General features: G+C 40.9%; 2 pseudogenes; both read left to right on the top strand.

Annotated features, from left to right (window-relative positions):
- Positions 1 to 20,445, top strand: part of LOC147444316 (uncharacterized) — a 45,775-nt pseudogene extending 25,330 nt beyond the window's left edge.
- Positions 20,446 to 25,762: 5,317 nt separating this feature from the next.
- Positions 25,763 to 26,565, top strand: LOC147444315 (uncharacterized; annotated as a pseudogene).
- The last annotated feature ends 510 nt before the right edge of the window (positions 26,566 to 27,075 follow it).

Here is a 27,075-nt window from a genome sequence, read left to right as displayed (position 1 = left end):
GACGTAGAAACTCTTGCTTGTACAAGTAGTAGTCATCTAAGTGTTTTTGCTTATGAGAAACAATGTCTTGCCATAGTTTTTGAGTGTTTTGGGGATCAAATAAGTATTTCTTGAAACGATTCAAAACATTTATGTAATTCCCTTAACTTCCTCAGGCAAAGAGTCAAACCAAGTGCTAGCATCTTTCCTAAGGACCACCTCAAACATTTCTACACGTTCTTGATCAGTTACTATCCTCTTGATACGACAAGACATCTTGAAATTCGCTAAAAATAATTCTGCATCCTCTTCAGGATCTCCAAAGAAAAGAGGATATCCAGACATTTGGCGTTGGCTCTCCATTGAATTGATTTCAAAGTGACGCGTTTTTGTTTTTTCTTTCTTTAAAAGATTTACACAATAAATTGCAATCTATTCTACAACAAAATAAAAATATTCACATCAAATGACCTATGATAATCAATAAGAATTAGAATGACAGGGTTTGGTGACGTGAGAATTTTTCCTACTCTTTGGGCACCAAACATGAACACCATACGTTGTTGAAAATGGATTTTTCTACTAATTGCAATGTTTACTCCAATGTGTGGAGTGATATGAAAGGGGAAAAACTCTATTCCTGGGCCATTATCCATGGTCTATGCATGACCTAATTCTTAAAACAAAACAAAAATATAGACGTCCAAACTAAGGTCGTACCTAATGAGAGCCAAAATAAAAGGATTTAATGATGCGTTTATCTTTGCCAACCTAAGAGGACCTAAAATTCTACAAATTACCCGTTGAAATTGCAACTTAGTACTAACAATTATGTGTACCTTTTGCCTTGCAATGGGAATGAAGGGATCATACAAATTCTCGTGATTCATGCAAGCTACTTGATTATGCTAAAGGTTGAGCTTACACAAAACATACACAAGGCGTCCTCCGTGCGGGCACCAATTTGAGGCGGTCTGGGGCGGTCCGGGGCGGGCAACAAGAAGAGTGGCCTCTAAGAACTCTTCTAGGCTCCCGTGCTGCTCAATTGGGTTGGGGTTGGAAAAAAACCAAAAACCCGCAACCTAACCCTACACAAATTTGGGGCACCACCTAGTTTTGGATGGGAACTAGGACGTGTAGAGAGAGAGAGAGAGAGAGAGAGAGAGAGAGAGAGAGAGAGAGAGAGAGAGAGAGAGAGAGAGAGAGAGAGAGAGAGAGTGCTTGGGCTTCTTTGAAATGTTCGACAGTGATCAAGCAAACACAATTATATATGAAAGAAAAAGAGGGAAGGGGGAGGGGGTGCTTGTTGCACTAATACCTTCTTACAAATCTGTCATGACCAATGGAAGTGAGATTAGTATTTGTTCAACATATTTTGAGTAAATTACACCACAACACATCACAAGAAAAGCCATCCCAATCACTGTCTTAAGGCCAGAGGAGTCCTCTCCACCCTGTCGCCCTCTTACAGTACGTGGGATTTATGGCTAAATTGATGACAACACCCAGAGACAAGCTATCAAGAACTTTAAAAAAACACCAAGATATTTACACATCATTGTTGTCCATTACTTCACGTTGGAAGAGAGAAAAAGTATCCAAGCTTACTCCAAATCCACCCTCCTTGATTCACCAAATGTTGGGCTTACACTAGTAGGAGAAATGATAGATTTCCTACTCTCAATTGAATGATCACTCTCTCTTACAATGGCATAGAGTTCCCTTGCTAATCACCCCTAATACAACACATGCATATGCATACGACAATGAGCTTCCACTCTAGAGCTCCTTCTAGAGAGGTTGAGCTTGGCTTCTCAAGCTATAGGATAGTGCTCTTGCTTATGGCCCCCTCCTTTTGTGCTAGCTACACCCTCCTTTTATAGCAATTTTGAGGGCTAGGGTTACTCCTCTAACCATGGTTGGGTTAGATTTTCAGCACTTATCTAATTTCTTTTGCTTGGAATTATCAAGAAGTTGGTGTGGATAGATGAAGAAAAGAGAGAGGAGAGAAGTGGAGGTGATAGGACTTTTCATAGTAGGTTAGTGTTAGTAAATTAGTAGAGTTAGTATTTTTATTGATTTACAAATGGAATTGGATATTTACAATGGGAGTATCCAAGTAGGATACAAATAAGGAAGAAAAAACCCTTAATAGGTAAGAAAATATGGATTTCTTACAATGTTGATGCTCCAAGTGTCTTGAGTAGGGTCGATTTTGACGCTTGTTGACGGTCCACTAGCTTTGATGGTACGGTTTTTCTCTACTCTTGACCTTCCTTGGGAGCCAAGGTAAGTGAACATGAGTAATCAATCACCATGATGCTGTCTTTCAAGAGAAGAGGCTGAATTTTGTGGTTTTTTGATAGATATGGGTAATATGGATGAGGAAAAATGAAACTAGGTGGTCAATTTTGGAATGGAAGTGTGTGTAGGAGACATGAGTTCACCATGGTTTCTCTTATTCTTCAAGGTTGAGAAGAAGGTGAGTAGGGTGCAGAGAGGAGTGGTGAGAGAGGTGGGAATGATGAGTGGAGAAGTGTGTGTGAAAGAGGAAAATGATAAAGTGGAAGAGGGAGTGTGGCTGCATAGCATGGGCAAACTAGGGTCCACCAATAAAATCATAGCTCACAGCTCGTAGCTCAAAAAATATGAAAAAAATTGAGGTAAAAGTTCAGCCCACGAGCTACAACTTTTGTTTGTATCACCTTTTCAAATTCGGAGAGAAAGTGATCTTTAAAAATTCAACAAAACCGACTGTTTTTTTCCACTGCACAAAGTCCTTGTGAGGTCCTTCTTTGAATGATTCTTTTGAATACCTACAAGAGTGAGCCTCCCATAGTGCATGCATGGATGCCACATACCCTTGACCTTATTTGGTAGGTCTATAATTGAAGATATTGTTGAGATCATGTTATAAGTGAATAGTACAACTAAGAAAATCAAATATTGAGGGCTCTAAAAAAAATATGTACATGTCAAATATAAATAATATATGTGGAAAAAATATAAAGGGGTCAAAATAAATTTCTCTCATTATAAGTCTACCATAAAAAGATGAATATTTTTGGTGGTCTAATTTATGAGAGTAATAGAGAATAGATGTAGTAAGGAAAAAATCACAATACTGAAAAAATATACACATAAATAGAACTAGTTTTTTTGGATTTTTGTTGGGATGGAGTTACACCAAAAATAAGAGAAGCTTGCATGAAATTATTTTTATATGGAATAAAGAGTATGCAAAATGGTAAGAAAAAATATGGTAATGGTGAGTGAATGTACATAGCATAAATAACACACCATAGGTAGAAATATTTAAATAAATACCAAAATAATTATGAAAAATCCTTTTATTTAGGCCCTATATACAATGAAATATTTACACACAAATGGGCCATAGTATATATATATATATATATTGGCTCAACTAGCCCAATGACTAGATAGCTGAGGGTTTTTAAGAAAATATGGAGAAAGTCCCCTAACTCACACACACCTATATACACTGAAAGGGTGAGGGTAACCACAGTGTTTGAGTGATTTGATAGGGTGAGGTAACTCGCTATGGAAATTACAGAGAGCCGAAAAACGGCTATCAATATAAATCATATTCTATTTTGTTACTTTCAAGAAATTGGTACCCCCTTTTTGCATGGAGTGTAAGAAATCCCATTCTCATTGGGATTTTTAGTACCTCTATTCTCTTTGCTTGCCTCATCTATTGGTATGATTCTCCTACTCTACTCATTTGTACTCCATGAGATTCTATAAACAGAAAAATATTTTGTTTCCACCTCAAAGTCTTATGTCAACTATGCATTCATATGGAAATGGCAAGCGAACGATGATCAAAATTGTATTATCTTGTGTTCATAAACAAATAGCCCTTTTGTACAGCATAAGTAGAGAAAGAAGACAAAATCCAAAAGATATTTATTAATTTTCATCCTCCAAGAGATCTCTACAAGTGCTTACATCCATGCCCAACCCCATGGTAGCTAAATCAATAAATAAATCTATTGATTCATCCTCTACATCCTCTCCTATTGAATCATCATCATCCTCTCCATCCTTGTCCTCCTCCTCACTATGATTGGTTATTGGGAATGGTTGGTTCTCCTCGACCTCAACTGCATCATCGTCATTGGCGTCTTCTTGAGATGGTATGGTGGGATATGTCAAAGTCTCTATGTTCGTATCTGCAAAGATAGATCTTCTCCATGGTGTGACTGGAATTACATACCAAAGTCATCTTCGATACATACAAGGCACATAAAACACATGTAGATCATAGAGCAAACAACAACATGACTGTAGTTTTATATGTATCATATAATGTTTTAGTGAGTTTCACATGGACTTTACCTGCTCACAACTACTAGGTTACACCAATTTGTCGGTCTTCCCGCAATGAAATTGCCCGGAGTCTACCATACAGAGCCCATTCTCATGTCTCTTAACGTCACCCGCAAACCATCGGCATTCAAAGAGATATTTGTGAAATGTTCTAAAATCCACTTTGATTATCCTCTCTATTGTTCCACATTCCCTCACCTCTTGTGTTGTCGTGTCAAAGTTTCCCATAACTCCACTATCGTGAGTGGTTCGACGCTCATCTATCTTGCGGGTTTGAAAATGACGTCCTTCGGACCACATAAAGTTGAATGTGAAGGCCTGCAAAAACCAATCAAGATAGATGAGAGAGAGAGAGACGGGGAGAGAGAGAGAGATGGCACACATACACACACCCACACACACACACACACTAAACACACACACACACACACTAAACACACATCTATCTTGCGGGTTCGAAAATGACGTCCTTCGGACCACATAGAGTTGAATGTGAAGGGGTGAAAGCATGTTAACCTGTCATGCTTTTTCCTGTCCCGGACCATGCTAACTAGCACAATTTTGACATATGCTAACTAGTACAATAACTTGAGCTACATCTCCAAGATCTATGATATATGATATATCAATAGAAAGCACTTGAAACAAGGAATCCAAATGTACAACCTCCGACAAATTTTGATATTATTTATCAAAAATTTACCGGACGCCCAGCTTTTTGAAGATGTGCTAACTTGAAACTGCTAGCTAGCACAAAAACCGCGACAGGTTAACATGCTTTCACCCGAAGGCCTGCAAAAACCAATCAAGATAGATGAGAGAGAGAGAGAGATGGCACACATACACACACACACACACCCCCACACACACTAAACACATTGAGTATATTACCCTTGGTAGACATCCTCGCGCGTACTCTCATTCTTTAGGGCTTATTTGTTCTCCTTGTGCCTTGGCCTTGGTCGTGGCATTGTGTATCCACCCAATTGGAATTAGATCACGGTATTTGGCAAGCTTTTTAGGAAAGGGAGGTGCTCGCCTACCGCCATGCGACCTCTTCCATGCTTCCCTCTCCCTTTCTCTCGTTGTACGCACCTCCACATACATATCCACCCATTTTCCCATGATGGGAGCATTGAGTAGACAATGGTTGTTGACTATGGCTTGAAATTCTCTATCCAAAATCAAGAGAGAACCTTTCCCACTTGAAATGTTTGTGTGTTTTTTTGGATCCTCTTCCTCTTTCTTTAAACGAGGCAATGATGGGTCTATTGTGAAAAGATATTAAGAGACATACACAAAAGCCTCTTGTACAATCCAACCCTCTGCCATGCTTGCCTGAAAACATGAAACCATTAGTGATTAAAGTAACCAATAAAAAGAGTTGTGAATACAATCCAATCCTAATAAGGTTTAAGGCTTAAGATCGATGAATACCTCTGATTGTGATCGTAGCCTTACAAAGTCTTTAGGAACCTCTCAAGAAAGAAACTCCACCTGGAGTGAGCCACACCACAAATGGATATATCCTCAACAAGATGGAGCAATAGGTGAACTTGGCTAACAAGGATAGAACGTGGGAATGCATCCTCAATAGCAAAAGTTGCTTCAATCGCTAGAAGTCGAGCTGTTGGAATGGCTAAAACTTCGATTTCTTTGAAACTCACAAACCTGTAACCAAAAAACCCTTCATAATCTTCATAGTAAAGTTAGTCTTCAAAGTAAAGTTTAGGAGGAAGGATCAAATGTGCTATACCTGACAACTTCTCCCACCTTGAATATTGCAGTCTTTACCTTCGTGTTCGCAAATCCACTAATGCTAATTGGAAGCACAAACTATTGCACAAACAAAAAGACTTATTAGTATCCAAAACCCTAAACCACATACACACACACTCACATATACACACTCACATATACACACACACACATTACCTGAAGAATATTGTGCCAATCATGGGATTTGATCCCATAAAGTTGTGTGGATCCTCCTTTCTTAGTTTTAGTAAAGGAACCCTTGAGCGAACGCATATAACCTGTTGGAGTACAGATGGATGCAATGACTTGTTTCATTTGCTCTTGATCCACCCTTGATAGAATCCAAGATGCCTTTGGAAGAACCATCTTCCCCCGAGGCCCCATGCGAGGTGTGGCCGAAGGAGGGAGCCTCCTTATGGCCCTCATGTCCTCTCTAGCCCCCAATGAATCTTTCTTGCCTACTATGTGATCCCATATAGCTTGCCCAACATTTTTGAACACATGCATTGGATCCAATAGGTGTTGGATTTTCAATGAAGCCCAATAGGGTACTGATAAGAAAATAGAGTACCTAGACATACCCCTAGGTGGATCATTGGGAGGAGGCAATGTGTTGTGATGCTTGTTCCAATGTCTTGCCTAGTCGGCCATGGTCCAATGGAGTGGCTCCATCCCATTGCATGGTGGAGCATAAGATTGATGTGTGGGCGGCAAGAAGCGATGGTTATTGGGGTAGATCACCTTACCAAGTAGAGCGGGTCTCTCTGTCACGAGTGAGGGTCCACAAGTTGGGCATGCCCTATGTCCAGATGTCGATAGTCCTACAAAAACAAAATACATAACCGCATACAAGTGACCAATGCAAAAGACATTAAAGAGCGTCACAAAGTATAAGCTTACCAGAAATCTCTCCAAGCCCGGGGTTATCATGCATGGTCCACATGAGAATGCACTTGATCATTGTGCACCGATCACGAAGTGTTCTTGATACATCAAAAACATCTATGCCGTTCCATAGCTCTTGAAGCTCTTCAATCAAAGGTTCTAAATATACATCCATGTTCTTCACCTTGTGTTTTCCTAGGACTAGAAGAGAGAGAAAAATGTTCCCCTTCTTGGTTGACTCCCATGGTGGAATATTGTAGTTCACAACAACCACTGGCCAAGTACTCCATGAGGTAGACCGATGCCCAAATGGGTTTACCCCATCACTAGCCATACCAAGCCTCAAGTGACGAGGCTCTTCTATAAACTCCGGCCATGTCTGCTCAATGTGTTTCCATGACAGTGAGTCAGCCGGCACTCTCATAACCCCATCGGTGGAGCGATTTGTCATTTGCCATGTAAGAAGCTCGCTTGTTCCTTTGGTTCTGAACATGTGTTTGATGCGGGGAATGAGGGGGAAATGACGAAGAACCTTGCGAGGTATTGTGGTTCCTTACATTCCCTCTTTGTACCTTGATTCTCCACACTTGGGGCAAGCATCAAGCCCTGCATGTTCATTGCGGAATAGCACGCAATCATTGGCACATGCATGTATGCGATCATAGTCCATCCCAAGCCCTGTCACCACCTATCATGCCTTCCTTCGATTTTCTAGAAGATGATTGCCTTTAGGCATCATCTTTCCTAATAGCCCATGACATAATTAAAGAGCACTCGTTATTGCATATAACCATGAAAAAAACTCACAACTAACACTTATTACACCAAACGTACCTCAATAGTGCATCGACCCCTGCATTGCGCTTTTCATAGTGCATTGACCCCTATATTGCATCCTCTTGATTTTCATCGACCCCTGCATCAATGGATGTCGAAACCCTCGGATTGCTTGTTTCCATTCGAGCGCTTTTTCTCGGATCGCTCCATAGTCCATAATCATCCATGTGAGCCAAGCATATATGCCGAAGCTGTGCAATCGCACGCTTACATCGCGTACATGGACATGGTAGTCGCTCGCTCAACCATCGAGTTCATTCCGCGCCAACCGGCGGACCCACGTCATCCCAATCGACCTGCACACACTAAATAAGAAAAAGAAAAATCAAGAATGTTGGTACTGACATGACTGACACTCACTAAAGATAGAGGGGAGGTGGGTACAAGAGGTCATGCAATCGGCGTAACCTTAATGTCTCATCAGAGATTTTCACGGTAATACACGCGGTAATACAAGTGAAAACAAGCGCGGTAATATGCGTGGTAAAATCCCCAGCAAAATTTTTTATATAAAGGGGGCACCTGCGTGCCCCCGCGAAATTGAATGCCAAAAATTCAAAAACGAGCTCCTCTTCTGCGCGGACCTGTTTCCCTCTCCATCTCCAAGATCTCTCTCCTTCTCCCTCTCCATCTCCAACCTCTATTACTCTCTTCATCGCCATCCCCACCATATCCAAGCGATCGAGGTCACGACTATAAGTGCTCAAACTCTCTCTCTTTCTTCTCGTTCTTCTACACACACACACAAACAAACACATACACACACACACACAATGCATACACACACATACACACACACACAATGCATACACACACACACACACAAACACATACATACACACAAACACATACACAAACACACACACACACACACACTTGCACACACACACAATGCATACACATTGCACACACACACACACACACAATGCATACACACACATGCAATAACATGCACACACACATTGTACACACACGCACACACACTATTTTGTGAACAATCACGCACTAATGCTTGCATTAGTGTGTGCATGCATTATACACACACTAATGCTTACATTAGTGTGTGATTGTGCAAAATAGTGTGTTTTCACACACTACTTTGTGCACAATCACACACTAATGTCCGCATTAGTGAGTGCATGCGTTACAAGCACACACTAATTCTTGCATTAGGGTGTGCTTGTGCATGAATTAGTGTGTAAACATACTAATTCATGCACAAGCACACACTAATGCTTGCATTAGTGTGTGATTGTGCACAAATTAATGTGTTTTCACACACTATTTTGTGCACAATCACACACTAATGCTTGCATTAGGGTGTGCATGCATTATACACACACTAATTCTTGCATTAGTGTGTGCATGCGTTACAAGCACTCACTAATGCTTGCAATAGTGTGTGCTTGATGCACAAGCACACACTAATTCAAGCATTAGTGTGTGCATGAATTATACACACACACACTAATGCTTGCATTAATGTGTGATTGTGCCCAAATTAGTGTGTTTTCACACACTAATTTGTGCACAATCACACACTAATGCAAGCATTTGTGTGTGCATGCATTAGTTAGTTTTTACACACTAATTTGTGCCCAATCACACACTAATTCTTGCATTATTGTGTGCATTAGTTAGTTTTTACACACTTATTTGTGCCCAAGCACACACTAATGCTTGCATTAGTGTGTGCAAGCATTAGTGTGTGATTGTGCACAAATTAGTGTGTTTTCACACACTATTTTGTGCACAATCACACACTAATGCCTATATTAGTGTGTGCATGCATTATACACACACGCATTAGTTAGTTTCTACACACTAATTTGTGTCCAAGGCATTAGTGTGTGCATGCATTATACACACGCTAATGCTTGCATTAGTGTGTGATTGTGCATAAAGTAGTGTGTTTTCACACACTATTTTGTGCACAATGCATGCATTATACACACACACACACACTAATGCAAGCATTAGTGTGTAATTGTGCACAAATTAGTGTGTTTTCACACACTATTTTGTGCACAATGCATGCATTATACACACACACTAATTTGTGCCCAAGCACACACTAATTTGTGCCCAATTAGTGTTTGTGTGTGCTTGGGCACAAATTAGTGTGTGGATTGTGCATACCTCTCTAGCACACACTAATGCTTGCATCAGTGTGTGCTTGTGCACTAATTAGTGTGTCTACACACTAATTTGTGCACAAGCACACACTATTGTGAGCATTGGTGTGTGAAAAAATTGCAAACACTAATGCTTTCATTAGTGTGTGCTTGTGCACAAATTAGTGTGTGAAAACACACCAATGCATGCACACACACACTAATGCGAGCATTAGCTTGTGCAAAAATTAGTGTGTGAAATCACACCAATGCATGCACACACACACACTAATGCTCGCATTAGTGTGTGTGTGTGCATGCATTGGTGTGATTTCACACACTAATTTTTGCACAAGCACACACTAACGCTAGCATTAGTGTATGCTTGGGCATGCATTAGTATACCAAAACATACCTTTATTAGCATTATCATACCAAAACATACCTCCATGTGGGTGTGCGATGAAGTTGATTGAGACCCCAATGGTCATCGAGAAGCCCAACGGTAGATTAAGGTCCAACATACACACACTAGATTAATTTCTTTGCCACACACTAACGCACACACACAATAGATTAATTAGAAGCACACACACACACACACTCTAAATGGATGCAAAAAAAATAAGCACACAAACCATTTCTTAAATAGGAGATAAAAGGAATCCTATGCAGGGAGGAATCATATGCAATAAAGAATCTCACTTTGACTAGAATCCCTTTTTTAAATAAATTGTAGAATATGGCATCCTCTTCCACGCTATCGATCCATAGAGGACTTTCTCGCCGAGGGCCTCTCTTACGAGGACGCTTGTGATGCTTACTCCTCACATTCTTCCTCCCACCAGTCACAATCCACCTTCGGCTTTCAATGGTTCGGAGATGCAGTACACGACCCCGACCTCGAGAGGGCATACCACGCCCAGGCAGAGTGGCTATCCTCGCAGAAGAGTCTGCGTGGGCGGTACACACCAGCACAGTTGGCTGCCTATGGGCTCTCATTGCTTGCGACACCAGGCACCGGCACTCCGATCGTGCAGAGTGTGCCTCCTAGTGGGCCTCCCTCCACCTTACCCTCGACTTTCCCGTCACCCGTAGCTCCCTCCACCTTGCATTCGTAGCGATCCATTCCACACCATCGAGTTATCTGTCGCCTACACCACCCAACGGTTCGAGCTCGGGCCAGCGCTCTTCAGGTGGCCAACGCTCTTCCCGTAGTGGTGGATCACGCTCTCGTCGAGGTAGTGGCTCGTGCTGCTTTGGTGGTGGAGGGGGCAGTGCTACAGATTCACCTCCTCCTACACCCCGACCTCCTCACTCACCTGTTGGAGCTCCACATGAGGGTGAGGACCGCGATGCGCCCGCCCAAGACGCTCGTGGCTACTACTATTATATACATCGAGGGGGGGAGGTGGATCTAGGTTCCTCTTTGGGGAGGACATTCCAAGGGCACCTTAACCAGCTTATCCACTCGACATACCAAGATTGCTTTAAATCTTTCAAAGATCAGGACCCAGCCGACTTGATGTACATTCACACGACATTGTTCATGAAATTTCCTAATCTGGAAGTGGAAGAGTTTTCGAGGCAGTGGCTCGAGGAGTACGTCAATAATTTCTTGAAAAATAAGAAGTCCAATGTGCGGAGGCAGCAAAGTGAACATTTGAATCTGAGGGTCACAACTATCGCCCTTGAAATGTTCACGACAAGGAGTGGGAGAAAGCCCAGGGCGAGCTGGAGGACGAGAGAGCGGCAGGTGCTAAGGCGCACACTCGGCAGGTGGAGGCGAGGGCGCAGCAAACGCCCACACATTACGGCTCGGGCGGAAAAGAAGCATGGAAAGATAAATTTGTGAGTGGGCGTATTTTCATTTGAATTGATTTAATTTGTGGTAATAAGGTTAGGTTTGTGATATTTTTTAATTGATATATAGCAAAATATTACTATGACCCGCCCAAGCCAAGAGATCCAGAGATACAGAGAGAGCCACTCCGAATATCAGACATGGTGCTGGCTGTATGAAAACAATAAAATCAATCGCGAAGAATTTGAAAATTCATGTCGTACACTACAGCCTATAAGTGTGAACTTTTTTTTTAAAATGAGTGCATGCAGAATTATGTATCCATTTGTATTAATTAAAGGTTTTTTTGTTTTTTTCTTTTCCAGAGTCAAGGAGTTCCTCGAGAGGTCCCAGGATCCGAGTAGCTCAATCCTCCAAGTGTTTTTAGGCCCGTCTTCTTTTGGCCACAGTTGTATAGCCCCCATGTATTGCCTATTTGGGAAATTTTGTAATATCCAATATAATTAAACGCTTGATTTTGTCCCAAAGTCTTCTTTTGGCCACAGGTGTATAGCCACCATGCATCGCCTATTTGGGCAATTTTTTAAGGAACAGGTTCTCCAATATAATTAAACATTTGATTTTGGTCCAAAGTTTTTGTGCAATGAAATTGTTGTTTTTTTATTTATTAAATGTATAGGAAAAAAAATGCAAAAGACTATTTGGATGGGCCCTACCAAGGACCATCCAAATGGTCATCTTCTTTTTTTTAAAAATACTCGCATGCACAGTAATGGTCACGGTAATACTAGCGGTAAGTTTCGCGGAAATCCGCGCGGAAATATAGCCGGGCCTATTACTGTGTGAATTGCTGAAGGACCATTACCGCGAGCATTGATTCAAGCATTACCTCTCCCGAGATTTTTTGGCTTAAACTTTTCCTTTGTTTTCGTGCGTCTATCTGAGCGGTGATGTGCTCCAAATGTCATAGTGGAGAACGCTCTACACGAAGTTCATCAAGATTATTTGTGCTTTGTGATGAGGGTATGGGAAATAACATTAGGAAGGAAATGGCGTCTATAAGGGCCTCTTTATTTTCCATGGTATTATGGAATGGGCAAATGGTTCGATGCCATGTGGACAAAAATGGTGGGTATGTTAAGGCCTAAAAGTGAGTGATCAAACTTGAAATAAGCTTAGAAATAATTAGTTTAAATATAAAGAGAATCTCTTTTAAAATTAAAAAACTACTCCTTTTTTGAAAAGGTTGTCTTGAAAATTAATTTTTTCTCTCTCTCTCTCTGTCTCTCTCTCTCTCTCTCTCTCTCTCTCTCTCTCTCTCTCTCTCTCTCTCTCTCATGGAAGCCGATTTCTCTCCCTCTCTCCTAAAAGGGGGTCCCTCCAAAAACATATTGGTCATTCCCTCCCTCTCTCTGTACTGTATCATCTCTATCTTCTCTTTATTCCACCTTACAAATTGCATCTCTTTCTTCAATGTCACTTTTCTCTCTCCAAGGGCTCTTACAGTGGAGTTTGAACCTCCTTTACCTCCTCAAGCTTGGTGCATTCTCCTCAATGATAGCCACCATCTATTGATTTTTTCCATTGCTCGATGTACTTCATATTTCTCCATATAACTGTAGATCTATAGCATATCCTATTCCTAGATCTTCTCTCTTGCACGGAACTACTTTCCTCAAAGGCTTCTCTACTCCTCCTTATCCATTTAGCTCTCTAGAGAGGATTTACTTTCCTCAATAGCTTCTTCGTACCTTCTTTCCCATTTAGCAAACTTGTAGGTGAAGGGACGTAGTGTTGTCATTGGTCGTCTTTGTATACCTTCTAACCTTGCTATTTATGCAACTCAGGCCATGGTTATGTATAGACTAATCATAAACTTCTAAAATCAAATGGTGCTACTTCCTTCAATGGCATTAGTACATGCTTGATAACTTAGGAGTGTTATTGACTCAATTTATTATAGCAATGTACAAGACAAAAGTGGTTGTTGAGTACTATCAACTACAAATGCCATTGCTGTGGGTGACAATATAGCCAAGCTCAAGAGGTGCACACAAGGTCTCAAGGAGACACATAGCTTCTCGAGCACATCAATCACAGAAAAGAATCATGGACTTCAAGCAAACCTAAGATGGTAAGCATCTAGCGAAGGTGTACCATGTGTATATTCCAACTACCAACGCCAACTCCAACCAACTTCAACTTGCAAGGATTTAAAATTCACGTAATCACTCAAAATAACATTAGAGTGAACATCTAGTTGGTAAGGTGAATCTTTTGTTAACGTTGACAAAGTCATGCATTTATACTATCGGACAAAGGGGGAAGAAACCAATTTTGAAAAACTCCAATTTATATGGTTGTTAACGTTAATTAACGCTTTGTGATCACATAAATTTTTGAGTGATCAGGTAAATATGAAATCCCTAACCAAGGTTTCCTACAAACTGTAATTCCACTTCAAAGTAAAGTTTTTAGGTTAGGCAATTTTCTATTTTCACCTCATATGTTGCTTCTAATATGTGAATGATATTTGTTTCTTGTTCATTGTTGCAGATGTTAATCAATTGGATTTTGTAGAGTGGGAGTCGGTAGAATCCTTCACACGAACCTTTGAAGCAATCCACATGGAACTTGAAAAATTACTATATACTAGTAGTCTATCCTCTAATCTTGCCTCACGAAACAACTTTTTTATAGCCATCCTTATGTCATGCCTAAGAGAAATGGATATGGTAATCTTTCTTCCATTCACTCATCAAGCTCTAAGAGTTTGACATGGTCTACACCAAATAATGCATTGATAGCAACAACCAAAATTAGAGAATGGAGGTGGATGTGCATGCAATCATGATGTGCACCTATGGGTCCCACAAAGAAACAATAACATGGTTTATGTCTCTTTATGTTTTTTTGTATATCTTTTGACTAGAAAGAGTTCATAATACACCAACAATGTAGATTTGCAAAGGGGATATAGAGCAATAAATTTCTTCCTTGCAGTTGGAGGGGAGATCAAGGTGGTCAATCACCAAAGAGATAACATGAAGTGCTATGTAATTGTGGAGAAATTGGTGTTCAAATACCATATTACAAAGCAAAACTTGTCAATGATCTTTCCCTATAGAAGGTGGAAGTAATGGATGGGAGAATAGTAGGCACTCAGTTCTTATGCTGCTACTCGAAATATTTTTTATCTTCAAATATATCTCCATGATGACAATGAGGTGCATGAAATTTTTGTGAATAACGATTGGAATCTCCGCAATGTTTGTGAGTATCTCGATCTGAGATATATATTGCCCAGGCTATATCTCTTTGTTATCAATGACAAGGTTGTTCGGTTTAGAAAAGAAAAGAACTTTTAGTTCATTGCCTTCTTGTAATGTATTACTATAAAAGGTTATAACCAATGCAATTTTTATCTCACCTTAGAGAATATTTGATCATTTTTATGTTTTTCTAGAGAATTTTATTTTTCGACAAGTGTTTGAAAAATATACTCAACTTGAATGATTGGGCATACCAATGCCTTCACACTCACTATGTGTTGTGAGCTCGTCTCAAGCTAGAAGAGAGCGAGAGGAGACACTCACAGTTAACAAGATCTTTTGACTTGATTATAACACTTAATATTGATTACGATACTTAATACTTGATTAAGAGAACTTGATACAAAACATGATACTTGATTAAGGAGACTTGGTACACAACTTGGATTACAAGGCAAGACTTGGCTACAAGAATAAGACTCAAAAACAAGACAAGAATTGGAAGAGGACGTACCTTGTAGGAGCCTCATGTCACGGGAACCGAATAACAGAGATAGACAGCAAAACAGAGGAAGAAATCTTTGTATTGATAGTGTTTGATACAACAGAGGAGCAAAATATATATGGGCGCACTCCGTTGTACGGAGCTCGAACCTCCCGACCACCCCCGAGCTTCAATTCGCTTGCATGCAGCGTCTCACTCGCACTCGCACTCGCACTCGCACTCGCAGAAGAGAGAATGGTGAATCCCCCCAAAACGCACCACCCGTCCTTCTATTCTCCTCCAAAAGCTTGCGACCTCTTAAAATAGCCGCTTTTCTATTTTTGGCGCTCGATCGACTCGACTTGCGCGCCAATATACCTGCGAGAACAAGGTTAAAAAAACGTGATCGCGAAGCGATCCGTCCACAATTTTTCAGCTGTCTTCAACTGAACATAACTCCCAAACGAAGCCAAAACAGCCCAAGTCCGTCTCATACAATCTTGTTGCCCTCGCTACGCTCTTCGACGGCTATGTGCGGGAAAATCTCCATAGCCTGCTCCGATTTGCTGAAAATCAACCTGCAAAACAGCATTTTCTACAAAAACGATGCAAAAACAGCAAATCCAACTTTTTTCTTAATCTTTGGCCTTCAACGAGCATCAAAACATCAAAATCTCTAAAGACTCAAAGAACCAAAGTTGTTCCTTATAACGCAGGCTTCAATCGCTTCATACATCACTTTTTCAAAATCCCACGTTAACGCCTTCAAAAATGCCCCAGAAAGTGCCTTCCCGGATCAAAAAATTTTATCGGACGAAAACAATCCACACATCCTTCTACACAGTGGACTAACTTTAAAATGACAAAAACTTCCTAGAAACAAAATTTATTACTAAAACACCTCGAAATCAAGTCTTGTTACACCTCACAACAGGTGTTGGAAAGATTGAAGGGCTTGTAGCCTAACACCTCATTTTATACTCAATCGTAAGGAGGTTAAGAACCTTCTAGGTTCTTTCTCAATCTTAAGGAGTTCCAAAACCTTCTAGGTCCTTCCTTGAGCTTCTAGAACTTTCTAAAAACTTCTAGATTCTACTTCAAACTTCTAGAACTTTTCTAGGAACTTCTAGATTCTTCTTCAAACTTCTAGAACTTTCTAGCTTCTTCTAAAACTTTCTAGACTCTTCTAAGAGCTCGCATTCATGACATTATCCCCTCCTATAGCGATGAGTTCCACGAGGAGCAGTTTTGCTTCTTGATGGGAATGAGGCTTGATGGATGTTGTTGATGGTACTAATAAACTTTAGACCAGTGACCAGGCTCCAACATTGAAACATGGAAGGCTAGATGAATCTGCATAGACTTTGGGAATTGGAGATGATTTGTAATTGGATTAACTTTGCCAATTATCTTGAATGGTCTGAGTCTTTGATGATCTAGCTTTTAAAAAGGGCGAAATGAACGTAGGTCATAGGAGAGAAGCCACACTTGAACCCCAATCTTGCATGGTGAATGTTGCATTTGGTGTTTGTCTACAATAGTCTTATACCTCTATCGAGCCTCTTTAATTAATTCATTTATGAATTCCTTGCCTCCGTGTGTGAAAAAATATGTGGCGGTCGGATTCTTCGCTTGGTTATTCATGTGGACATGTATTTTTGGATCCTAGCCATGATTGGGAAAGAATGGGATATATCAAGTGGAAGTGTGAATAGTGTTGATATAGGCAAACTCAATTATTGCCATCAATTTTATATAGTTTTCTTGATGATAGTTGATTCTGCATCAAAGATACTACTCTAAGACGTGATTCACCCCCTCTATTTGTCCATCACTCCATGGATGATTGGATTATGATAGGTTAATTGTTACCACTTGAAGCTTGAACAAGCCTTTCCAAAAGCTTGATGTGAATTGTAGTCCTTAATTGATTTGAAAAAATGTCACTCGGAAGACCATGCTAGCATTTAAAACCCTCAAAGAAAATCTTTTCCGTTCCTTTCCTAATGAATAAAGAAGGGTGCTAGCCTTGTTGTAGCTTGTGAATCTTGGTTTCAACAACTACTTCTTCCAAGCATGTTGACGGAAGTGCGCCAATGAGACTAACTTGAGAAGCACCATCTAGGTAAAGCTTTGTTTGCATGTATATAAACAACTCCCCTTGCTGAAAGAAGCCTCTAAACTTTGATCTTGTCCCATCATGCTTTTCAAGTGGATTGACTTTGGCCTCCCTCCTTTGTTGTGGTGGGCTAGTGGAAACCACGGATGGATTTTGCACATATTGGTTTCATGTAGTTCTTGGACGGTGGTGAGGCTCTTCCACCACTAGACTTGGCGAGTGTGGTTGTTCTACTTGCCCCATTCGACTAGCTAAAATCATGGGTGTATTTTGGCATATATTGTCCTTATGTAGTTCTTTTACTGGGGGTTGAATCTCTTGCACCACTAGACCTAGCAAGTGTGGTTGCTCTACTTGCCTCACTAGACTAGCCAAATTCATGGGTGGATTTTGGCACATAGTGGCTTTACATAGTTCTTGGACTCGGTGTTGAAGGTCTTGCATCACTAGACTTGGTGAATATGGTTCCTCTTCTTTCCATCGTGCATGTAGCTCCTAAATTTGTAGTTGCAACTTTTGCAAGTTGGATGCTACGCGTTCCAATATAGACTCCATGTCTTGGAAAAATCAAGAATTTGAGTCTTGAAAAATTTTTGTGGCATGTCTCAATGGTTAAGATGCCTTGTGTGCATAGCTATCATCTTCTTTGCTTTGTTGCTCCATGCTCCCTGGGGACAGAATGTAGAGCTTCCACCTGCCAATAGAGGATACCAACAGAATAGTGTTGCAAGCTCAAAGGGCAAGGAAATCCAATCACACCAATATTTCGTAAGATAATTTCATAAATGACAGCATGTTAATCAATAAACCAACATAACAAGAAAATATTTGTATGCTAGCTAGGATATTGTGAATGCTAGCTAGCATAGTGGGCATGTTGGTTAGCATAATTTGTATGCTAGTTAGCATACCTAGTTATGCTAGTTAGCTTACCCAGTTATGCTCATTAGCATACCCAGTTTGGCTAGTTAGCATACCTAGTTATGCTAGTAAGCATACATGTTGTTGTGTATGCTAGTAAGCAAAACCAGTTATGATAGTAAGCATATGTGTATGCTAGTAAGCATACACGTTGACGTTGTGTATGCTAGTTACCATACCATTTATGATAGCTAGCATAAATGGTTATGCTAATGAGCATACACAGCTATGCTAGTAGGCATACACGACACTGTATATGCTAGTTAGCATGCACAATTATGTTAGTTAGCATACTTAGTTATGTTACTTAGCATACACAGCTTTGCTAGTAAACATACATGCTAATTTGTGTGCTAGTTAGCATACCCAATTATGACAGTAAGCATACATGGTACTGTGTATGCTAGTTAGCATACCCAATTATGCTAGTTAGGATACATGGTATTGTGTATGCTAGTTAACAAACTCAGTTATGCTAGCTAGCGTAAATGGTACTCTGTATGCCACTTAGCATACCCGATTATGCTAGTTAGTAAACATGCTTGTGTGTATGCTAGTTAGTATACATGCTAATTATTCTATGTATATTAGTAGAGTCTTTATGCTAGTTAACATACTCAATTATGCTTGTTAGTATACATGGTATTGTGTATGCTAGTTTAGAAACCCAGTTATTCTAGCTAGCATGCATGGTACTTTGTATGCCAGTTAGCATACCTGATTATGCTAGTCAGCAGACATGCTTCTATGTATGCTATTCAGCATACTGCTAATTATGTTATGTATGCTCGTTAGTAGAGTATGTATGCTAATTAGCATAGGGTGTATGGTGGCTAGCATAATGTGTTTAGTTAGCATACCCACTTATGCTATTTATCATAACTACTTACGTTGATTAGCATAAATACTATTGTGTATTCTAGTTAGCATACAAGGTAATCTGTAAGCTAGCTAGCACACCTAGTTATGCTCGATAGCATACATGCTACTGTCTACCCTAGTCACCATGGTTTGTTTTCTGGTTCGCATAGCCAGTTATGTTAGTTAGCATCTATTATACTCAGCATACATGTTTATTATGCTATGTATGGTAGTGAGATTAGTCTGTATGCTAGTAATCAAAGTGGGTATGTTGGCTAGCATGCGGAGTTATGCTAGTTAGCATACATGCTAGCTAATCTATGTATGCTTTGTTAGCATAGTCTATCTGCTAGTTAGCATAGTGTGTATGCTAGCTAGCATACTGTGTATGTTAGTTAGCATACCTAGTTATGCTAGTTAGCATATGTGTTGAGTATCTTTGGTATTTAGGGTATGGTAATTATCATACCCAGTTATGTTAGTCATGACATTGTATGCTTCATGGCATACTCTGAGAGACTAAAAATGTGCTATTTATGCATGTTTAGCTTAGTCAATTCTAGCTAGCATAGTGGGTATGTTGGCTAGTAGACACAAGTATGCTAGTTAGCATACCCACTTATGCTAATTAGCATTCATATGTACATAGTCATTGTGTTAACTACCACACTTCCCATGCTAACCAGCATTTCCAATATATTAATTGTTGTGTTAAGAATCCAACTTTGCATTTTTATTAGCAATTTTGATATGATAATTAATGTCTGAAACGAATACACAACAATCTATGATGTGGAAAGTGTTCATGAGAGGAAGCATGTCAAGCAAAGGATGGAAAAAGATAAGGTCTATAATGATGACTTGGATAAGGTGGATAGAATGCATGAAGGGGTAAATGTGACACCCAGCAAGCAAAATCGCAGGCGGCTGCTATAGACAAAAAAGAAACGAATGAGGATGATGACTTCATTGTGGTTACTCATCCCAAACCCAAGCCCATTGTTGATGATGAAATAAGTGCTTCAGAGGAAACCGTCGAGAGTGTGCAAGAGTAAGTTGTGAGGAGTGATAGCAGGCAGGATGTGCAAGATGATGGTGATGAAATCCCCCTTCCTGGGTTTTGTAAACATAGTGAAGCTGAAGAGGAAATGTGACCTAGAACACAATCCATAAGATCTTGGAGACAATTCTTAGGTGAAAAGAAAGCCGCTCGCTCACGACCTTGTAAGAAACTATGCTGAACCCATTCTCTCTTGTGCCCAAATCTTGTAGTGCTATAGCAAGATGCACATCTTATGGCATGTATCTCCCTAAATATTTACAATGGAGAAAATCTTGTTTCCATAATTATGTTTGTGAAAAATTTCATTAGTTCTTTCTTGTCCTTTATGATGTCTTCATTTGATACTTTATTGCGTCACAAGGAAAGAGAAACTACAATTAATTGCCTTGGATGATATGAAAGTTTCCATTGCATTCAAAAAGATACAAAGGAGGTATATCGTCAAGGTCAGATAGCTAAGAAGAGAAAAAGATAAAATTGAGAAGCGCATGGACCACTACCTTAAACAAAGGAAAAAGGAGAGAGAAAAATTTGCGAGGGCGGCAATAACCGTGACTATGAACACACTAGTAGTTTCTCTTATGTAGAGCACAAATGAAATTAAACAATTATCAACAGCTCAAAACAATTGATACAAAATGACTTGTTTAAATTTACTACTTGTAGTGATCCAACCGCCACATCAAATTGCTCGCAGGAGATGTCGTTGTTTTCGAACAACCATTGCCAAGTATCAAATTCGTTTTGTCGCTTTGGATACTTGACCATCTCTCTGGTTGGTTGAGAGAGAGTGATATTTTCCTAAGTTAGTAATAACAATACCAAATCATCATCTACAATCTTTATAATCACCGATCGACATTATAATTCAATAAATCTTACATATTTATCCTTCCAAGCTCCCTTGCCTCCTGAGCCATAGTGCGTGGGAGTTTAACTTGCGAGAGACTCACGTTGTTATCTATATGATGAGCCCGTCTCGTAGCTTGATCGCTCTTTTCTTGAATTTCCCACTCCCACTCCATGTTTGCCATGTTGCCACCGCGGTAACTCCTGTCTGGATCTCTGATGTGGTTCGCTGCTGCACACCGCACACTGGACTGCTGGTTTTTCAGAAATTTCTTTATGTAACCCTCCAACCATTGTTGTGAAAAACGTTGATTGGGGACACTTGGAAATATAGCTAACAGAGTGTTCTCAATATACCGTGCATGATCAGACAGTTGGTCTCTAAAATTTATAAAATAGCTCTTATACGTTGTGTAAAAGAATTTGTAGATGACAAAGAAATGCCCTGCCCTGTGTTGTGTCGAAGTCCATCTCCCCGTCATGTTTAACCCTGTAGTAGCACCCATGCATGTCTGGCATGGGTGCATCAATATCCTCATCCTCTGCGTCAGGGGCGGCACGCTCTGAAAGTGGGGACTCCGTTCCCCCGCCACTACCAAAACATGCGAAACCACAAGATCCGTCATTGCTTCGTCTCTCACAGTGCTTGCTGGCCTGAGAAGAGCTACGAACTGTGCTGCCAAAGGAAGTCCATTGACGGTATTCTAGCAAAGCAGGAATGGAATGGAGTGGTGTAGGACCCTGTGATGCCATGAGAGTGGGACTCTAGGATGCAATGGGAGTAAGACCCTGCAATGGAATGGGAGTAGGACGATAGGAAGGGCTGTAGATTGAGGTGTCGTCGGTGCGAGCCTCTGCAGGTAAGGAGTCCCTCCCTGACTCCCCCATGGTGTAGTATGCAGAGTAATACCATAGGTCGCAAGCTGCGGTGAAGTGTAGCGACCAAGGAAATTCTCTGTCTCTCGGAGGTACTGATCTCGTAAAGAGAGATCCCGTTGCAAGTCTCGATCTACGCTTGCCGGAGGAACCTGAGAAGCGTAGGTGTAGGATGACCATGCTTGCAAATAACAAAAATAAACCGATGACACTCATGGTTTAGGGTTAACTAGCCAAAAACATTCTTTAATTCTTTGCTTGCTCTCACTGACTCAAGACTCGGGTCCACTGGACGCGATGTCCACCCCGGGTGGGAGTCCACCTGGGATGTGAACCAACCAAAAGAAGAGCCAGCTGGCTGCTCCCCACCAGTTGGTCTCTCGTTTGACATCTACATTACAAAGAGCAATATAAGATTTATCTTTCCACCCTACTCACTCATCTATTAAATACGTACACAAGTATATTAGCACATAAACACGTAGATACATATACATACTAGTAGACCTAAGTAGAGGCTAGTAGTGCCAAAGGTCAAGTGCATCTCTTTAGATATCATCGCAGTCTTAACCGTGGTAAAACCAAAGGTACATTGCGATAATCCATGCATGAGTGGATCAATGGCCACAACGCCATGATTAAAAAAGGACTATAGCCAAGAGGAAGCGTCTAAACTTCAGGTGCTATGCTCCCGTACTTAGTGCCTACATACATGCATAAACAAATATATTTGTACACACAAATATATATGCATATACATAATGTAGCCATCATTTTGAGTGGAGATAAAGAGTTTTTTTGTTGTAAATGTAGTCATTGTTTTGTGTTGTGCGCGAATTGCGAGAGTGCTCTTGCTTTTGTAGAGTGCTATGAAGAAGAGCTTCTTTATTATGCTTCTTGCACAACATCTCTTCACAGCAGCTTTGTGTTCGAGGGATTACTTTGCCTGCATTCTAAGGTACGACATCATTAAAAGCTGATGGACCTAATGCCTATTTGGTGGAGAGAAAGAGATAGGAAGAGAGATAGAGAGAAAGATAGAGAAGTTAAGGAGAAGAGAGTAGAAAGTAATTTCCAAGGGTCTGTCGACGTCATGTGAAGAAGGTCTTTTTCATAGCACCCTATGGAAGCACGAGCATACATGCACTACGCACACCACAAAATAGTTGCTCCTACAACCATTTCTCTTTATCTCCCTATTACTTTATCTTTCTCTCTCTACCTATCTCTTTATGCTGACGGATATCTCTATTTCTGTCTCTCATCCCTCTTTCTCCCCACGGATATCTCTATTTCTCTCTCTCCCTCTCCCACCCTCTTTCCATATCTCTCTATATCTCCCTCTCTCTCCTCTCCCTTCCTATTTCCCCTCTTTCTCTCTCCCTATATCCTCTCTTCTCTATCCCTCTCTCTCTCTCTCTCTCTCTCTCTCTCTCTCTCTCTCTCTCTCTCTCTCTCTCTCTCTCTCCCCCTCCCCCCCCCCTCTCTCTCCCCCTCCCCCCCCCCTCTCTCTCTCTCCCTCTTTCCGTATCGCTCTCTCTTTCCCTATCTCTCTCTATTCCTCTCTTTCCCTCTCTCTATTCCTCTCTTTCCCTCTCTCTATTCTCTCTCTCTCTCTCTCTCTCTCTCTCTCTCTCTCTCTCTCTCTCTCTTTCCCTCTTTCCCTATCTCTTTCTATCTCTCTCTCTCTCTCTCTCTCTCTCTCTCTCTCTCTCTCTCTCTCTCTCTCTCTCTCTCTCTCTCTTTCCCTCTTTCCCTATCTCTTTCTATTCCTCTCTCTCTCTCTCTCTCTCTCTCTCTCTCTCTCTCTCTCTCTCTCTCTCTCTCTCTCTCTCTCTCTCTCTCTCTCTCTCTCTCTCTCTCTCTCTCTCTCTCTCTCTCTCTCTCTCTCTCTGTGTCTCTCTCTCTCTCTCTCTCTCTCTCACACACACACACACACACATACACGAGAACACCAAATAACCCCCTCCCCCCCCCTTTTTTTTAGGATAGCATAGAAGTCCCTTCATATTTCCAAAGGCATCTAAATGCTTTATTAAAAGGGGAACCCAATTTTTTAGGGACTACGTGAAAAAATCAAGACACCACTCCTCCCTTTAAAAAAATTATTTTATATGAGGAACAAGTGGTTACTATAACTGCCTCCACTAGGCCTTACTTGCCCCCCCCCCCCCCCCCCCCCCCCCCCCAACTCAAACCCCCACTCTCTCAAGCCGTTCAAAATTCTTGGAGGCTTGGGAAAACATAGGCCTATAAAAGGGACTCATATTGAGAGAAAGGGTACATCAAGAAAAGAGGGACTATACAAAGAAGCGTTGTCATCACACCTATCCACATCCCAAAAATGGATCCTTCTACTCAGGTGATAGTTCCCCCCGTTTTTGGTTGTTTTCATTAAAATGACATCAATAACAAGTGCTCTTTTTTGAAAGATACCTGTCTTCCACCAAGAATACTAACATTTCCATGTTTTTGTCATGGTGATGGTGACAGATATAGAAGAAGACCTTTTCTAATGCTCTCAACCACAAGGACCTCAGCTACACTTTCACTCTGTAAAAAATATCCATGTTGTACTTTTTTTGACATTGATCTGATACACATGCATCTTGAGTGGCAATGTTATTATTATTTTGTCTTCTGTGGTAATTTTGATAAGTAAGTACAGTCACCTTCTCTCTCTCTCTCTCTCTCTCTCTCTCTCTCCCCCCCCCCCCCCCCCCCCCTCTCTCTCTCTCTCTCTTTCTATTTCTCTTTCTCTCTCTCTCTCTCTCTCTCTCTCTCTCTCTCTCTCTCTCTCTCTCTCTCTCTCTCTCTATCTATCCCTCTCTCTCTCTCTATTTCTATCCCTCTCTATATCTCTCTTTCTCTCTCTCTCCCTCTTTCTTTATCTATCTCTCCCTCTCTATCTCTCTCGCTCTCTCTCTCTCTTCCCTCTTTCTACCTATTTCCTCTCTCTCTCTCTCTCTCTCTCTCTCTCTCTCTCTCTCTCTCTCTCTCTCTCTCTCTCTCTAACCCTATCTCTCTCTTTTTCTATCCCTCTCTATCTCTCTTTTCCTATTTCTCTCTCCCTCTCTCTATTTCTCTTTCTCTCTCTCTATCTATCCCTCATTCTCTCTATTTCTATCCCTATCTCTATATCTCCCTCTTTCTCTCATTCTCTGTTTATCTATATCTCTCTCTCCATTTATCTCCCTCTCATTGTAGGTGATCGTCAATTATAACATTCCACCATGGGAGACGATCAAGAAGGGCAATATGCTTCTTTCTTTTCTTTTTCTAGGGAAGTACAAAGTGTCAAATATTTACGTCTACCTTGAGCCCCTCATCAAGGAGGTGGAGGAGTTATGGAGAGGCATTTCTGTTGTCGATGTCTTACTTGCAAAGGGGGAGAGAGAGGCCTTTGTGAGGGGAATCCTTATGTGGACTATGCACGACTATCCTGGGGGCTTGGAGAGATTTTTGGTAACCCCCTTTCCTCTCTCTCTCTCTCTCTCTCTCTCTCTCTCTCTCTCTCTCTCTCTCTCTCTTTCCCTCTCTCCCTTTAGTTCACTTTATTTCACTCTTCTCTCTAACCATATGATATGTATGCAGGGTTGTCCACATCGGGGCACAATGCATGTCCTACTTGCGGGCCATCATTGGTGACGGAGAGGCCTGATTCCTTGTTCAAGGTAATCTATCCAAAAAACCATCATTTCTTACCTCAAGGGCATAACAAGCACAACGCTCCAACAAATGGGAAGACCCCTCTAAAGCTCATGATGGCAGATTGGGCAACCATTTGGGAAGAACACCACAACAACAATCCTGCTTCATGTCCTCCACTAAAAGATATGTCAAGCTATTTCATATTTTTAAGGCTTCCATATTGGAAGGACTTAAAAATACAACACCTCGTGAATCCCATGCACATATTCAAGAATGTAGCCCAAAAACTATGGGCCCACATTAATGGCAAGAAGGACTCTCTGGGTGCTAGAGAGGATTTGAGGCTTTTAAAACGTCTCCCCGCGTTTGCTACTCCATGTCGTGCCCCAAATGGAAGGATTGTGCTTCCTAAAGCACCGTGGATGCTAGCCAAAGACGAATTAGACAAGGTGAAGGGTACCATTGCCTCTATTCGCACACCAACAGGATACATGAGGTCGCTAAAAGGAGATTTCACAAAAGCGAAGAAGGGTGGAAGCGTTCAATTGTATGGGTTGAAGTCTCATGATTGGCACAAGATGCTTCAGGTAATCTTCATACTCCCTATTCTATCTATAGTTTGTGTGTATGTCTATCACTCACTTTCCCTTCCCCTGATTTACATTGTAGTTCATTCTACCGGTGAGTATGAGTATATGTTGGGACAAGAAAGTCAGGGACTCTATTTTCAAACTAGGAGAGCTAGTAAGATACACCATAAGACTCCACTCAACCACACCTTTTTTATGTACACAATAATTTCAACTAGCATTTGATGTATCCTTGTGTGTCTTCTTGTAGATTTGTGATCCCCAAGGAAACCAAAATAGATGTTATCTCTGCTACTCAAAGACTTGCAGCAGAAACTATGTGTGCCATTGAAGATGCATTTCCTCAATTCGTCCTTCTTAGTCAAATTCACCTCTTGGTTCACGTGGTGGAGGAGATCGCTATATGTGGAGTAGTGCACGCACGATGGATGTTGTTCTTAGAGAGGTTTTTAAAGACTCAAAGATTTTCTGCGGCTACGGTCTCAACCAGAGGCATGTATGGCTAAAGAGTAGATTGTTCCAGAAGTATTTGTTTACATATTAGAGTATTTGGCACAAGTTGATCCTTCAATGCCTCGTATGTGGTCAGATGAGGAATATGCAAGGATGATGTCACACTTGCCAAGTGGAAAGGGGAAACTAATTAACATGGATAT

Source organism: Adiantum capillus-veneris, chromosome 13 (genome assembly GCF_014529385.1).
Source record: "Adiantum capillus-veneris isolate H3 chromosome 13, ASM1452938v2, whole genome shotgun sequence".
NCBI lineage: Eukaryota > Viridiplantae > Streptophyta > Polypodiopsida > Polypodiales > Pteridaceae > Adiantum > Adiantum capillus-veneris.
The sequence above is the reverse complement of the archived record's forward strand: the minus strand, read 5'-3'. Positions and strand labels throughout refer to the sequence as shown.